Here is a 14,685-nt window from a genome sequence, read left to right as displayed (position 1 = left end):
GTCATGTGAGATTTTGTGGTCCTAAGGGAGTACGGTACAACCTTTTTCAAGAATATCATACAAATTTTTTCCCACTCCAGGTATGTTAAGGCTATCCCTTCTTTCTTTTGGCATGATTCATACGATATGAACGAAACGTGCAAATGCACAAATTCCATAAGTGACTCTACTCATAGAAGTAATAGAAATATATATGTTCTTTAATTCTCATGTGTCATAATATTTTATCATCTATTCATGGGTCTCAGAAAAATACGAAAGTCGAAAAGATGTTACTTTATGGTATTGCTCAAGAGGCAAAGGGTCTTATGACCTTCCGAATGATTTTATTGACGTACTTTTTATGCATTGCATTCATGTGCATTGACCCTTGACCATATGGCATTATATACGCGTATATATGTATGTATATATGTATATGGGATATGGGACAGGTTATGGCGTTATATACGCACCACCACCTGATCAGCTGGTATATGATGATGATTTTGCCCGTAGTGGCCGATATGATATGAAGGGATGCCCTCAGAGGCTGATGATGTTATGAAATATGTATCTATGCACGACATGACATTCATACGCATACGCATGACACTAAAAGTAATTTATGATTTACAAAGATATTCAAACTTACAGGTTGAGTCATATACTCTATATGTCTACCATGTCATTTATGTATTTATTTATGTGCTTTACATACTCAGTACATTATTCGTACTGACGTCCCTTTTGCTTGGGACGCTGCGTTTCATAAGATGTTGGTGTGCTCCATTTGTTTCGGAGTTGCTTGTTTGGTTAGTATGAGTTAAACGTATATTGTTTGATATGGCGGGACTCTGTCTCGACCTTTATTGATATTTATGTATTCTTAGAGGCTTGTAGACATATGTCGTGTACGTGAAAGATTGTACAACCTTGTCGGCCTATGTTTTGAGTTTATAAATGATTATGTTGGCCTATTAGGCCCGTATGTCACATGTATATGATGATGTAATAAGAAAGATATGTTACGTTGGTATTCGGTTGAGTAAGGTACTGGGTGCCCATCGCGGCCCATCAGTTTGGGTCGCGACAGTAGAATTTCTAAATGCAAAGCATGATTGCTGAATTTCCTAAGAGCAGGATTTCTAAATAAAATTTCAGAACATGTTTACGTGGGCAGAATCACATAATAGCAGCTTATTTTATTGTTATTATCTATCCTATAGACAGGATTTCTAGGTGTGGATGAGATGCTGAAAACAGTACATATAAAAACTAAATAGCATGATAGCTAATGCATGGCATTCTTGGCATGTTGTACCTAAACATGGCTACTATTGCGCCTAGAGAAAAGTAAACCTAGGAACATGATTTTTACCCTGGATTATACTACAACATGCATATTACTCATTCCTTTTCACTATCCAACCTCAATACTTGTTTACAAATTATTACAGACCAATACCGAAATAAATTACATAAGCAGGAAAGAAAGATAAAAGTTACACTATAGAGAGCCTGAAAACATGCCCAGACTTTCAACACCTGATTAGGACTTCCTCCCTGAGTTATGTAATAAATAACCTCAAGTGCCAAGATTGTTCCATAGTTTTTCTCATACTTGGGTGTGTTAGAGTTACCTAAGGACCTTAAGGGATCCCGGGCAGTGCTCACACCCAGATTTCATAGCCAAGACAGAGTAAGTTCAGTGTGGAAAGGCCAGCTTTTAATATGTCCAAGTTCAGATAGGGCTCAAGGGTCCCAAGGCAAGGCTCACACAAAAGGGGCAGAACCTAGTGGTCTAAGAGTATGTGTGAGAATGCTTGACATAGATTTAAAAGAGTTGAGTTGAAAAAAGTTTGAAACAACATGTTTGAAATAAGTTTGCAAAAACAATAGAAGACTTGCTTAGGGAAAAACAATTTTGAAAGGAGAAGAGGATAGGAGCAACAACAACTTGGAACAAGCCAGCACACACAGAACAAGTTCAAAGAATAGTACAGTTTCAAAAGTCACAAATAGGAAAGTAAGGGGTTGGGGACAATTATGAAACACATAAACATGGATAAGAGAAGAAGCACATAGACCAGCAAGTACAAAGAACAAGTAGGAACTGATTGGCCTTCAGACCACAAACTACTACTTTGAAGTGTTAACAAAGGGATCATGCTTGAAATTAGAATAGTAATAGGCAATAAGACATAGAGACAGGGTATGAGAGTAGTCATGCTGAGGGCAGGAGTCTATTACACACAATTAGTCATGCCACTTAGTGTTAATCAAGTACATTAGGAGTCTATGATACTAACATGGCATACTAGTTGAGGGAAATAAACAAGGACTCAAATAAACATGATGATTACACTTGAACAAGAGAGGGCAAAACTTAAGCATGCTGAATAAAGCAGTAAACAAGAAGGGCAATTAAACACATAAGCCATTAAATTAGTGCAGAAGGAGACATGGATTAACAGACAGGGAGCACATAGAGTTGAGTTTCAGAATAGAACTAGGAACATACCAGTTAAGGAAGCAAAAGTGCAGAAAGTAAAGCAAGTAGAGCTCCACAGTTTAGCCTTGGCTTTCAGCCGGCTAGACAAGAAGCTAGCACAAGTAGTAGAGAAAGAAGAGAGAGTTTTAGTGTGTGTGTGCGTGTGTGTGTGTATTCTGAACTAATTGTTCGTGTCCTAATACTATAGAAGAGAGTTCTTTATATAGTAGTTTGAAAACTGGTTAAAATAAGGCAAGAATAAATTCTTCAGTAATTATAGAACTTAGTATAAAAATTGGTTTGAATCTCCCTTTAATTAAGGGAGTCAGTGTAAACGATAAAGAGCAGGTGGCAAGTAGGAAAGAAATCATACATGGATGGAGTATAACAAATAAGGAAAGATTTCAAAATAGTACCAGTATAGAGCAAGTAATTAAGGCTAGGTTTAGAAAGCTTTTAAACTAAGGAAACAAGTAGCAATGCAGACAAGGCAAGGGGAACTTTATTAAGGCAAGCAACTAATCAAATTAAGTGGAAGGGTAAGAGTCGAGATTCAGTAGAAATAAGTATCATAGCAAATATGGTAAGGAAATCAGTCAGCTTAACAGACGGGCAAAGCTCTTAGGGTTTTTAAAGAAAACTTTTCAATCACCATCAATTAAGGAAACCTGAATTGATTGAAAGGGAGTCATGACTCCGCACTTTCAACATATAAATAGAGGAGGTCCGCAGACGTAGCAAGAACACATATTCGAAGCATAGTCACAGGACATCAAGTAAGCAGGTTAACACATAGAAATGAAGTAAAGAAAACATGCTAACCCCCATAGAAGCAAAGTGAGGAAAATCATGCTAACACTCATAGAAACAAATTAAAGAAAATCCTAAAAAATAGGGCTTTTAACAGAGTCAAATTAAAAGCGGTAAGAGCACAAAATTGTTCAAAACAAACAAGGGAAAAGGTTTAATCATAACGAAATCAGCTAGACCATGCGTAAAAGAACTACGAGAAACCCTAGTTTTAGAAAAGAATGACTAAAGTCGGAATAGTTAGTTAAAACTGGAGATTTTTAAAGAAAAACGCTTAATAATACTCGAATCACCTCAGATCTATAAAGATCTGAGGAGAATAGAACAGTAGCTAACTAGGGTTTTCGAAAAATAGTAAAGGTGAAGAAGATCGGTTAAAAAAACTCATGGATTCAAACGAAAAACAAGAGGAAATCCTTAATAGAAATCAATTAGTATGTTGGGTTGACAGAAATAAACAAATAACGGATAAAATATTGAAGAAAATCAGTGCAACAAACAAAAACATCTAGGTTTCAAGTATATACACGAGAATCAGTCAAGATAGTAAAGAAACAAAGCACTGAAAAGTTAGGAAACCCCTTTTGAAAACACTTAGGGCGAACCCTAATTTTAGAAGAAAGTGAATGGAGTCGAAATAGTTAACCAGAATAGGAGATCTTCGAGAGAAAGAGACAAATAATACTCGAACCCTTTCAAATCTATAAAGATCTAAACGGATTCGAGTAGTTGTAAAACTAGGGTTTTCCAAAACAGCTGAGATGAAAGAAACTCGATTAAAAGCCATAGATTCGAACTAAAAACGGAAGGAAATCAGTACTCACAAACAAGGATGGCCCTAGATAGACCTGCAAACAAACTTCGGACGAAGGAACATGTTGAATCTCCTTGAGATTCTTTTAGGGACCCATGTACTCAACAACCAGAGGGTATAGAAGGCCGGTAGTGGCCGGAGAATACTCGGAATCTCCATGGACAAGAGTTTCTCACCGGTGACAGCGATTAGGGTTAGGCTTGGGATTTGAGAGCATTTGAGAGAAGAGGGATCGGATGTCAGCATGAGAGAGGAGTGAATGAGAGGGTTTGGGGGGGGTTAGGTCTAGGCTTAATTAAGGAAAGTGGAATGGGGATCGTTGATCTGAATGATCAACAGCCAGGATTGAATGGGGTAGTGGGTTCCGGGTTTGGGTATGGGTTAATAGGATGTGGGTCGATTTTTTTAATTGTAAATTGGGCTGGGAATTGGGGTCCGATTTGGGCTATAATTGAAAGCCAATTTGGCTATAATTTAAATAGCTAGTTTTTTTCCTATTTAATTTATTAAAAAATAGTAAATAATTTCTGAAAAATATTTTAAAAAACAATACATAATTAGCAATTTAAAAATATAGGATCCAATTTTATGCATATAAAACATAATTAAACCTTAAAAGGGCTAATATTGCAATTATGTGCAATCTAGCTTTAAAAATACTAAATGTAATTATAAAAATATGTAAAAATTACCTTAGCCATATTTTAGCATAAATATATAAATACAATATGTGGATTATAAAAATATTAATTTTGGAAATAATTATTGGGGATTTTATGGATAAGAAGGGAGAAAATAAATCAATTTAAAACCTTAAAATTATGAAAAAATAATAATAAAAACTTTAGACATGCTTATTTCATATATATATATATATATATATATATATATATATATATATATACACTATTTTGAAGGTATTTTGCATATTGAAAATATATAAGGAAAAATTGGGTATCAAGAGCTGCCCATCTTTACCTAGGAAGGATGAAAAAGTTGTCAGGTAAAGATATGATGCTACATATCCATGGTTTTACAGGAATCAGGCCGTATGTAGTTCAGGATCCAACGGCGGAGCATACCAATGAAGCGATTTCAAAATCGGACGCAACATCTAGGGCTGGGTGAGTGGGCGGTTTACGGGGATTGTTAGGTTTGATATGGCTGAGGGAACTGGAGCGGGATTGCTCCTGCTGGGATAGTTGTTGCTCGCCGGTTTACCTGTAAATAGAAGCAATACAAGCGTATACTGTGCATAAATTTAAATATGATGCAAATTCCCGTTGGACCATGAATGTTGTCTTCGGACGATGAGGATGACGACCTTAGACCATGATGTCCTGGGCAATGAAGCGTATGATAAAGGATTCGCAGGCCATGAAATGATGTTCTCGGGCTATGAGGATGGCACCTCTGAACCATGGCGCCTTTGAATAATGATATGTAAGAGATCGAAAGAGATCCTCGGGCCATGACATGGTGTTCTCGGGTTATGAATATGGTGCCTCTGAACGATGACGCCTTTGGATGGGTTGGCGATATTTCAGGCCATGAAGGATGTAGTAGTATGATGCGGGCAAGACAGAGCTTAGTCTTGCGAATTGAAAGGCAGAGCTTAGCCCGTAAGAGAAGCAAGATAAATAGTGTTTGGGATAGCGCTTAGTTTCGAAGAAAATTGGAGGCAGAGCTTAGCCTCGGAAGGTAGAATGGTAGCCTTATGCAGATTGGAAGGCAGAATAGTAGCCTTATGCAATGCGAATGCAGATGGAGGTAGAGCTTAACCTCAGAAGGCAGAATGGTAGCCTTATTTAAGAATGCAGATGGAGACAACGTTTAGTCACGGAAGGCAGAATGGTAGCTTTATGCAAGAATGCAGATGCAAATAGAGGTAGAGCTTAACCTCGGAAGGCAAAATGGTAGCCTTATGCAAATTGGAAGGCAGAATAGTAGCCTTATGCAAATTGGAAGGCAGAATAGTAGCCTTATGCAAGAAATAAAATAACAAATGATAGTAGAGTTTTCTTAGCTGATAGCAGATTGCGGCGTTGTGATTACTGGGAGCATTATGACATACAGAACATCACTAGTGTGTGCTGATAGCAAATGTTGGCTAGTGCAACGGTTCTGAGAATCATATTAATGTTTGTCCCATGGGCATACAATATGTTTAATGATTTCGCAATCCTAGTTCCTGCATCCAAAGAAAAATCGTGAGTTTTGTAAGGGGGGAGGCTAGTTCGTATCCCCGCTGGCTTTTGCTTGACTTGTTCGGCTTTGATCTAGTGATATCGTCTGTATTATTAGGGTAGCATTGCTAAACAAAGCAGTTTCAATAATAATCATGCATGATTTTGTAAAGGTATGACGTAAGTGTGTAATTAAAAATAGCTTTTAGATGAACCGATGACTGTGACATAGCTCGGGACATTGCAACCTATTTCACTACGAAATTTTGAGGATCCTCCTCAAAATTCTGCCCCAGTTTGATAGGTTGACGTTTCTGACTGCTGCTTATGCGGCGATTGACTGAAATTACTTCGGAATTTTGAGGGTCCTCCTCAAAATTCTGCCCTAGTTTCCAATTGCGGGGGGAAATAAATTTTTTATTGAATTGTGATCGAACCCATAGGGCTGCCTATGTATCCCTTCTTAAACGGAAATCAGGTCAGGCGTAGTTCAATTTACAGCATATGAGGAAAGCATAAAGATTACACATAGTAATGTTTAACTGCATCTGAATTGATAGGCTTTGGCCAGACTTCCCCATCCATTTCTGCAAGTATGAGGGCCCCTCCTGTCAAAACCCGGTGAACCATATATGGACCCTGCCAGTTGGGAGAGAACTTCTCTTTGGCTTCATCTTGATGCGGAAAAATCTTCTTCAATACCAGCTGCCCCGGTGTGAATTGTCTTGGCTTAACTCTTTTGTTGAAGGCTCTGGACATTTTGTTCTGATAGAGTTGACCATGGTAAACTGCATTTATTCTCTTTCCGTCTATAAGGGCTAGCTGCTCATAACGACTTTTCACCCACTATGTGTCATCGAGCTCAGCTTCTTGTATGATTCTTAGGGAAGGAATTTCTACCTCAGCGGGAATGACAGCCTCTGTACCGTAAACCAGCATATAAGGGGTTGCCCCGGTTGATGTGTGGATTGTGGTACGATACCCCATTAGAGCAAATGATAACTTCTCGTGCCACTTCTTATGCTTCTCTATCATTTTCCTCAATATCTTCTTGATATTCTTGTTGGTGGCTTCTACAGCTCCATTCATCTGAGGCTTGTAGGATGTGGAATTCTTGTGTTTGATCTTGAAAGTTTCGCACATATCTTTCATCAAGTCACTGTTGAGGTTGGAGCCATTATTAGTAATGATTGACTTTGGAATCCCAAATCGACAAACAATGCGATCGCGGACAAAGTCTTCCACGACTTTCTTAGTCACTGCTCTGTAAGATGCTGCTTCGACCCATTTGGTGAAATAGTCTATGGCTACCAGGATAAACATGTGTCTGTTGGAAGCAGCAGGCTCGATTAGTCCAATAACATCCATCTCCCAGGCGGCGAACAGCTAGGTGAGCTTGTTGTGTTGAGCTTGCTCGGAGGTACCTTTATTATGTCTGTATGTATTTGACAGTGATGGAATTTCCGAACATACTGGATGCAGTCCGTTTCCATAGTTATCCAAAAGTAACCAGCCTGGAGTATCTTCTTTGCTAAGACAAAACCGTTTATATGTGGACCGAAGGTCCCAACATGAATTTCCTCTAGTAGCCTAGATGCTTCCTTTGCGTCGACACATCTTAATAATCCTAAATTAGGAGTCCTCCTATACAGGATTCCTCCATTATGAAAGAAGTTGTTGGACAATCTCCGAAGTGTGCATTTCTGAGTAGGATTAGCAAGCTGTAGGTACTCTCCTTTTGCCAAATATTCCTTGATATCATGAAACCAAGGCCTTCCGTCTGCTTCCTCTTTGACATAGGCACAGTAAGCTGGCTGATTATGGATTTTCACTGGAATGAGATTAATGAAATTCTTGTCGGGATGCTGTGTCATAGATGATAGGGTAGCCAATGCATCGGCGAACTCATTCTGGATTCTGGGAACATGCTGGAATTCCGTCTTCGTGAACTGCTTTCTCAATTCCTCTATGTGATGCAGATACGGGAGTATCTTGGAGTTCTTGGTTGCCTATTCTTCTCGTACCTAATGTATAAGTAGGTCTGAATCTCTAATCACTAGCAGCTCTTGAACGTTTATGTCAATGGCCATTTTGAGTCCTAAAATGCAGGCTTCATACTCGGCCATATTGTTGGTGCAGGGGAACCTGAGTTTGGAAGACACCGGATAATGCTGACCAGTTTCTGATATTAGGACTGCTCCTATGCCAACTCCTTTGAAGTTTACTGCTCTATCGAAGAACATTCTCCAACCGTCATAGGATTCCGCAATGTCTTCTCCTATGAATGATACCTCCTCACCAGGAAAATACGTTTTTAGGGGTTTGTATCCTCCATCCATGGGGTTTTCAACAAGGTGGTCTGCCAGTGCCTGTCCCTTGACTGCTTTCTGAGTTACGTAAACAATGTCGAACTCACTCAACAGGATTTGCCACTTGGCTAACTTGCCGGTGGGCATGGGCTTCTGAAAGATGTACTTCAAGGGATCCATTCTCAATATGAGATATGTAGTATAGGCGCAGAAGTAATGTCTTAGCTTCTAAGCTACCCAAGTCAAAGCACAACATGTGTGTTCCAATAGAGAATATCGGGCCTCGTACGGGGTGAACTTTTTACTGAGATAATAAATGGCTTGTTCTTTCCTCCCTATTTCATCATGTTGTCCCAGAATGCAGTAAGCTCCATCTAACACTACAAGGTAGAGTAATAAAGGTCTACCTAGATAGGGCGAGACTAAGACTGGTGGTGTTGACAAGTACTCCTTGATTTTGTCGAAGGTCTTTTGGCAGTCATCGGTCTATTTGGTGGTGGCGTCCTTCTTAGACATCTTAAAGATTGGCTCACAGATAACTGTAGACTGTGTTATGAATTAGCTGATGTAGTTAAGCCTTCCCAAGAAACTCATCACCTTTTTCTTGTTCTTTGGCGGTGGTAGTTCTTGAATGGCTTTGACTTTTGATGGATCCAGTTCTATTCCTCGGCGGCTCATAATAAACCCAAGCAATTTCCCAGTAGGAACCCCAAATACGCACTTTGCGGGGTTTAGTTTCAGGTTGTATCTACGCAGTCTATTGAAGAACTTCCTCGGATCTTCTATGTAGTCAGTGACCTTTTTGGATTTGATAATAACATCATCCACGTATGCCTCTATCTCCTTGTGTATCATATCATGAAAGATGGTAGTCATGGCCCTCATGTAGGTGGCCCCTGCATTCTTTAGGCCGAATGGCATCATCTTGTAATAGTACACTCCCCACGGTGTAATGAAAGCCATTTTCTCAGCATCTTCCCCATCCATCCAGATTTGATGATAACCAGCGAAGCAATCTATGAATGATTGTAGCTCATGCTTAACGCATTTGTCAATCAGGATGTGTATATTTGGCAAAGGAAAGTCATCTTTCGAACTGGCCCGATTGAGATCCCGATAGTGGACACAGACTCTGACCTTCCCATCCTTCTTTGGCACAGGCACAATGTTGGCTAACCACGTTGGGTATTCTACTACACTGAGAACCTTAGCTTTGATCTGCTTGGTGACTTCTTCATTGATTTTTAAACTCATATCAGTCTTGAACTTTCTGAACTTTTGCTTTACCGGCGGACATGTTGGATTGGTTGGTAGTTTGTGAGCCACAATAGACGTACTCAGACCAGTCATGTTATCATACGACCAGGCGAATATGTCCTCATACTCCTTTATAAATTATGTGTATTTTTTCTTCTTTGATGGCGATAGGTGAATGCTGATTCGTGTTTCCTTGACGTTTTCTGCATTTCCCAGGTTGACAATCTCGGTCTCGTCCAGGTTGGACTTAGGTCTGTTCTCAACTTTTTTGACAATCGCGTCAGGTATGTCATCTTCCCTCTGAATCCATGTCCGTTTGTTGCGTTATCTCATTGCATGTGATAATCATTGGTTCATCAAGACAAGTAATAGTAATGTTGTATTGGTAAAGCAGGTAGAGAAAACGATAACAATAAATATTAATTCATAAGAAAAATAAAAAATGCCTTTGATAAATTGAATAACTATTTTGAACATCGAAGATCTTATTGCGGGAATTGAAAAATGCGAAAAGAAAATCATTTAGTAAGTAAAATAGTAAATAATGCTTGTTTTAGCCTTGCTACCCTGAGGCTCGTTGGGCTTTGGTTGTCCTGATGGTCCAACTCTTGAGATGTGCCCCTCTGTTCACAACCTATATGGAAGGGCCTTCCTCCCCCTCCTCCTTGAGAATAACGCAACAGTCCATATCACTGTCCTCTAAAAACAAGTTCTTCACTACTGCAAGTGTTTCTTCTTCATCTGACCCATAAATAATGTCGGCCTGTTGGAAGGTCTACTCCAGATGCGGTATTGGCTGCTCTAGTGGGTAGTAAGGACCGCACTATGGTGGCGACCAATTATTTAATCCCTCCCAGGTGTATTCATATCCCAAACCGAAGGTAATGCCATGTTTCTTGAGTTTTATGGGTTTAAAGATTCCTTGGAGGTTTTTGCCGAGCCCTTTGCCGGGTTCACACCCACTCCAACTTAGTATACTTTCGATTTTGCTAGCCCACAATTTGTCTTTGTCGATAGTATTGACCCTCTCAATGTGGTAGTAAGTTTCTCCTCCCAGCTTCCTTCTTCCCTCGATCGCTGGAGTGGTCTGGAGACTGTATATAGGGTTGCTACCGTCGCTGTGAATGATCACTTCCTGGTAATTCCATTTGAACTTCACTGCCTGATGCAGCGTTGATGCTACGACCCTAGCAACATGAATCCATGGTTGTCCCAGCGACAAGTTGTAAGATGCTGGTACATCTATTACTTGGAAATCAACCTCAAACCAGGTTGGTCCAATTTGTAGGCATAGACTAATCTTACCAATGGTGGACCTCTGAGAACCATCGAAGGCTTTCACATTGATTGCTCCATCCTTTATCTCATGCAGCCCTTTACCCAACTTCTTGAGTGTTACCAGCGGACAAATTGTTAAGACTGGAACCTCCATCGATCAGGATTCTGGTGATGAAATAATCTTCACATTGCACGGTGATGTGCAGTGCCTTATTATGCCCCAGCCCTTTAGGTGGTCGCTCATCCTCATGAAAGGTGATCTTATGGCTTTCCAGCACTTATCCTACCATATTAGCCACTTCCCCGCTAGTGGTGTTATTTGGTACGTATGCTTCATTTAGAACCTTTAACAAAGCATTCTTGTGCGTCTCAGAATTTTACAAAGAGAGGATAAATATTTGTTCTGGCGTCTTGTTTAACTGGTCGATGATCAAATATTACTTGGTCTATATTTTCCTCCAAAGGTCGTCCGGATCTATCTCAATGAGGGGTGGCCGATTGGAGGCCTGCTTGCTTGATTCAGCTAGATGTTCAGGGGTATAGACTCTACCAGTTCTTGTTATACCCTGTGCTACGATAGTTTCTTCAATCCTGACCTTTCCCTTCCTTCTCGCCTCGGCTGTATAGTCCCGGGGTACAACATTTGTATTGAATGGTAGCATAGTAGACATCGCCACTGGGACCGGCGCAGCTATTCTTACTTCGAACGGAACATGTGCCTTGGGTGGCAAGACTGCAACCTCAAATGGTGCGGGTGCATTTGTTGGAGATACGAATTCAACCTCAATTGGTACTGATGTCTTTGCGGGTGGCGCTGCTTCAAACTCAAGAGGTATAGACATATTAACCTCATTGTTCTCAAATGGTTAGATCTGGACTATGATTGGATTGAGAGTAATTGTCGGTTTTTTCGGGTCATCCCCTTCTACGATCAACCCGATTGATCCCTCGGGATCCCAGTCATCTTCTACTTCAATCATGTGGATATCTCCACCCTTATGGTCCGGTAGAGGGTTGTTGCGGACATTTGAAGCAGGCTCCTTTTCCACAATAATCTTGTTATTAATCAAGGACTCTATCTTGTCTTTCAAAGAGCGGTACTCATCGATGGTGTGCCTTTTCATGCTGGAGTGGTATGCACAGGACTTGTTTGGGTTAACCCATTGAGAAGGTTTCTCAGGGGTTGAAGTAGGTATGAGGGTGACATAACCAGTAGCTTCGAGCCTCTCATACAGCTGGTCGATGGGTTCAGCGATGGATGTATATTATTTTGGAGGTCTGAGATCAAAATTAGGTCGGGTTCTAGGGAAATTTTGGCGTGCAGGGGGTGATTGATAATAGGATGACTGAGCATTATAGGTTTGGCATACAAGAGCGGGTTAGGAGTATCTGGGTGAAGTAGGTTGATATGCAGGAGGTGGAGATGACTGATAAGTTGGTGGCGGAGCTTTGTATGAGGGTGAAGGTGCTTGGTAATTTGGAGTTGGCTGGTATTTGAGTGGAGGTGTTGGGTAGGTTTGGTATTTGAGGGGAGACTTGGTCCTTTGTGCAACCATCACGGCCCCTACATCCCTTTTCTTGGACACACCACCGGATTGTAAAGCCTTATTCGTAGCTTGCAAGGCTTCGAAATTTGTGACTATACCACTTTTAATACATTCTTCAATTCTTTCACCTAATTTGATAATGTCGGAGAACTTGTGGTTCTCAATCATCATCAGTCGTTCATAGTACTGTGGGTCCTGAGCTCGGACAAAGAACTTGTTCATTTGCTCTTCTTCTAAGGCGTGTCTGACCTTAGCAGTTTCGGACCTCCAGCAAGTAGCATATTCAAGAAACGTCTTTGTGGGCTTCTTCTTTAAATTCTAGATATAGAATACGTCTGGTGCATTCTCTGTATTAAACTTGAATCTATCCATAAAGTCAGATGCCATGCCTACCCAGCTTGACCACTTCTTGGGATCTTGGCTGATGTACCAAGATAATGCATCTCCTTTCAAACTCCTCACGAACAACTTCATGCGGATCCTTTCATCCTTCCCTAATCCAACCAGCTTGTCGCAATATATCCTCATATGGACCCTTGGATCACCCATACCATCAAACATTTCGAACTTAGGAGGTTTGGTCAGTTTTTTAAGTTCCCCGGCCAAGTTCCTGATAAGCAGATCCTTTTCATCAGACTCAGGTTTGTACCCCTCAGGTAGTTCGACATCAGGCTATATGCGAAGGTCCTCATAGTTCAGCCCCTTAATTCCTTTACTTCCCTCAACGCCCTGAATCCGGCAGGTCAGTTTTTTAAGTTCCTCGGCAAGTTCCTGATAAGCAGATCCTTTTTTATCAGACTCAGGTGTGCATGAGATAGGTTGGGTAGAGTGTGGCATGGTCTCCATGTAGATAGGAGTGTTATGGTGGCATGGCGTATGGGTGTGGAAATGGTCATTTGTGGAGTTCTGATATTCTAGGATGAGTAGTGGAGTGTTGTTTGGGGTATGGCAGGTGTTACATTGGTTCTTTGGTGGAGTAGCGTGATGATGAGGCCCGAGATGATTCTGTTGTTTTGGAATATTTTGAGGAGGTGTAGGGTTTTGAGCATTGGGAAAGTTGATATCTGGGGTATTGAGGGAAAATAATAGGTTTTCTAGATTCCGAACCTGATCGAGCTCTTCTAGGAATTTCAGTAGTTTCTGTTCAAGTTGTGACACATTCTCGTTAGGAACCCGAATACCCTGGCCATCAGTGGCCTCTACTCGTTCAGTTGTGTTCTCCTTCCTGGTGTTGTTTAAATCTTCCATTTTGCCTTTGTTCTTGCCTTTAATGGGACTAAGAGGAAGAGCGGGTGGAGAACCCTTGGATCTTGTGAAATAAGATGATGATGCCAGAGTGCACGAACTAACCTTTGGGAAGGGGAATAATAAAATAAAAAATAAAACAAAAGGTAATCAAGTTAGTGAGGATTATAAAAAGTATTGTAATATTTAAACACATAGTGTGGGAATGTAAAGCGCGTCCTAATTCGGGAACCCCTTTGTGCCCGAGGTAGGCCTAGCAACAAATTGATTTGGAGAACTTAGAATGCTAAATTCCTCATTTTATTGATAAAGATAGGCGAATCCAAAACGATACTAAATAAGTAAGGAATAAAAGTCACTGATGGCCATTGGCCTTATTATATTCATAATGCGAAAAAGCAAATTCCTATCTATTTGGTCCTAGAAGGACCTTCCCCAGATTCGACATCCTTGGCTTCGTCGAACAGCTTCCCCAATTAGCAAAGTCCCAGCAACAGGTATGCTCTGGCTAGATGTCTACCTTCGGTTCCCTCAGCCTTTTGACAGTCTTCAACCCTTTTGAGAAATTTTCCCTCTAGTTCTACTATGTCTCACTCCAAGTATCCTAGTCTTTTGTTGGCACTGATAGCCATGTCTTTCCATTCCTCAATCAACTTCTGGTTGGACTCTTGTATCTCGCAGTGTTCAGTCTCGCATTCACGGATCCTTTTGCGTAGCTGGTTATACTTGACTTGCGCCTCGACCTTTTCATCTATAATTCTGTGAC

Source organism: Nicotiana sylvestris, chromosome 8 (assembly GCF_000393655.2).
Source record: "Nicotiana sylvestris chromosome 8, ASM39365v2, whole genome shotgun sequence".
NCBI classification, from domain to species: domain Eukaryota; kingdom Viridiplantae; phylum Streptophyta; class Magnoliopsida; order Solanales; family Solanaceae; genus Nicotiana; species Nicotiana sylvestris.
Note: the sequence above shows the minus strand (reverse complement) of the source record.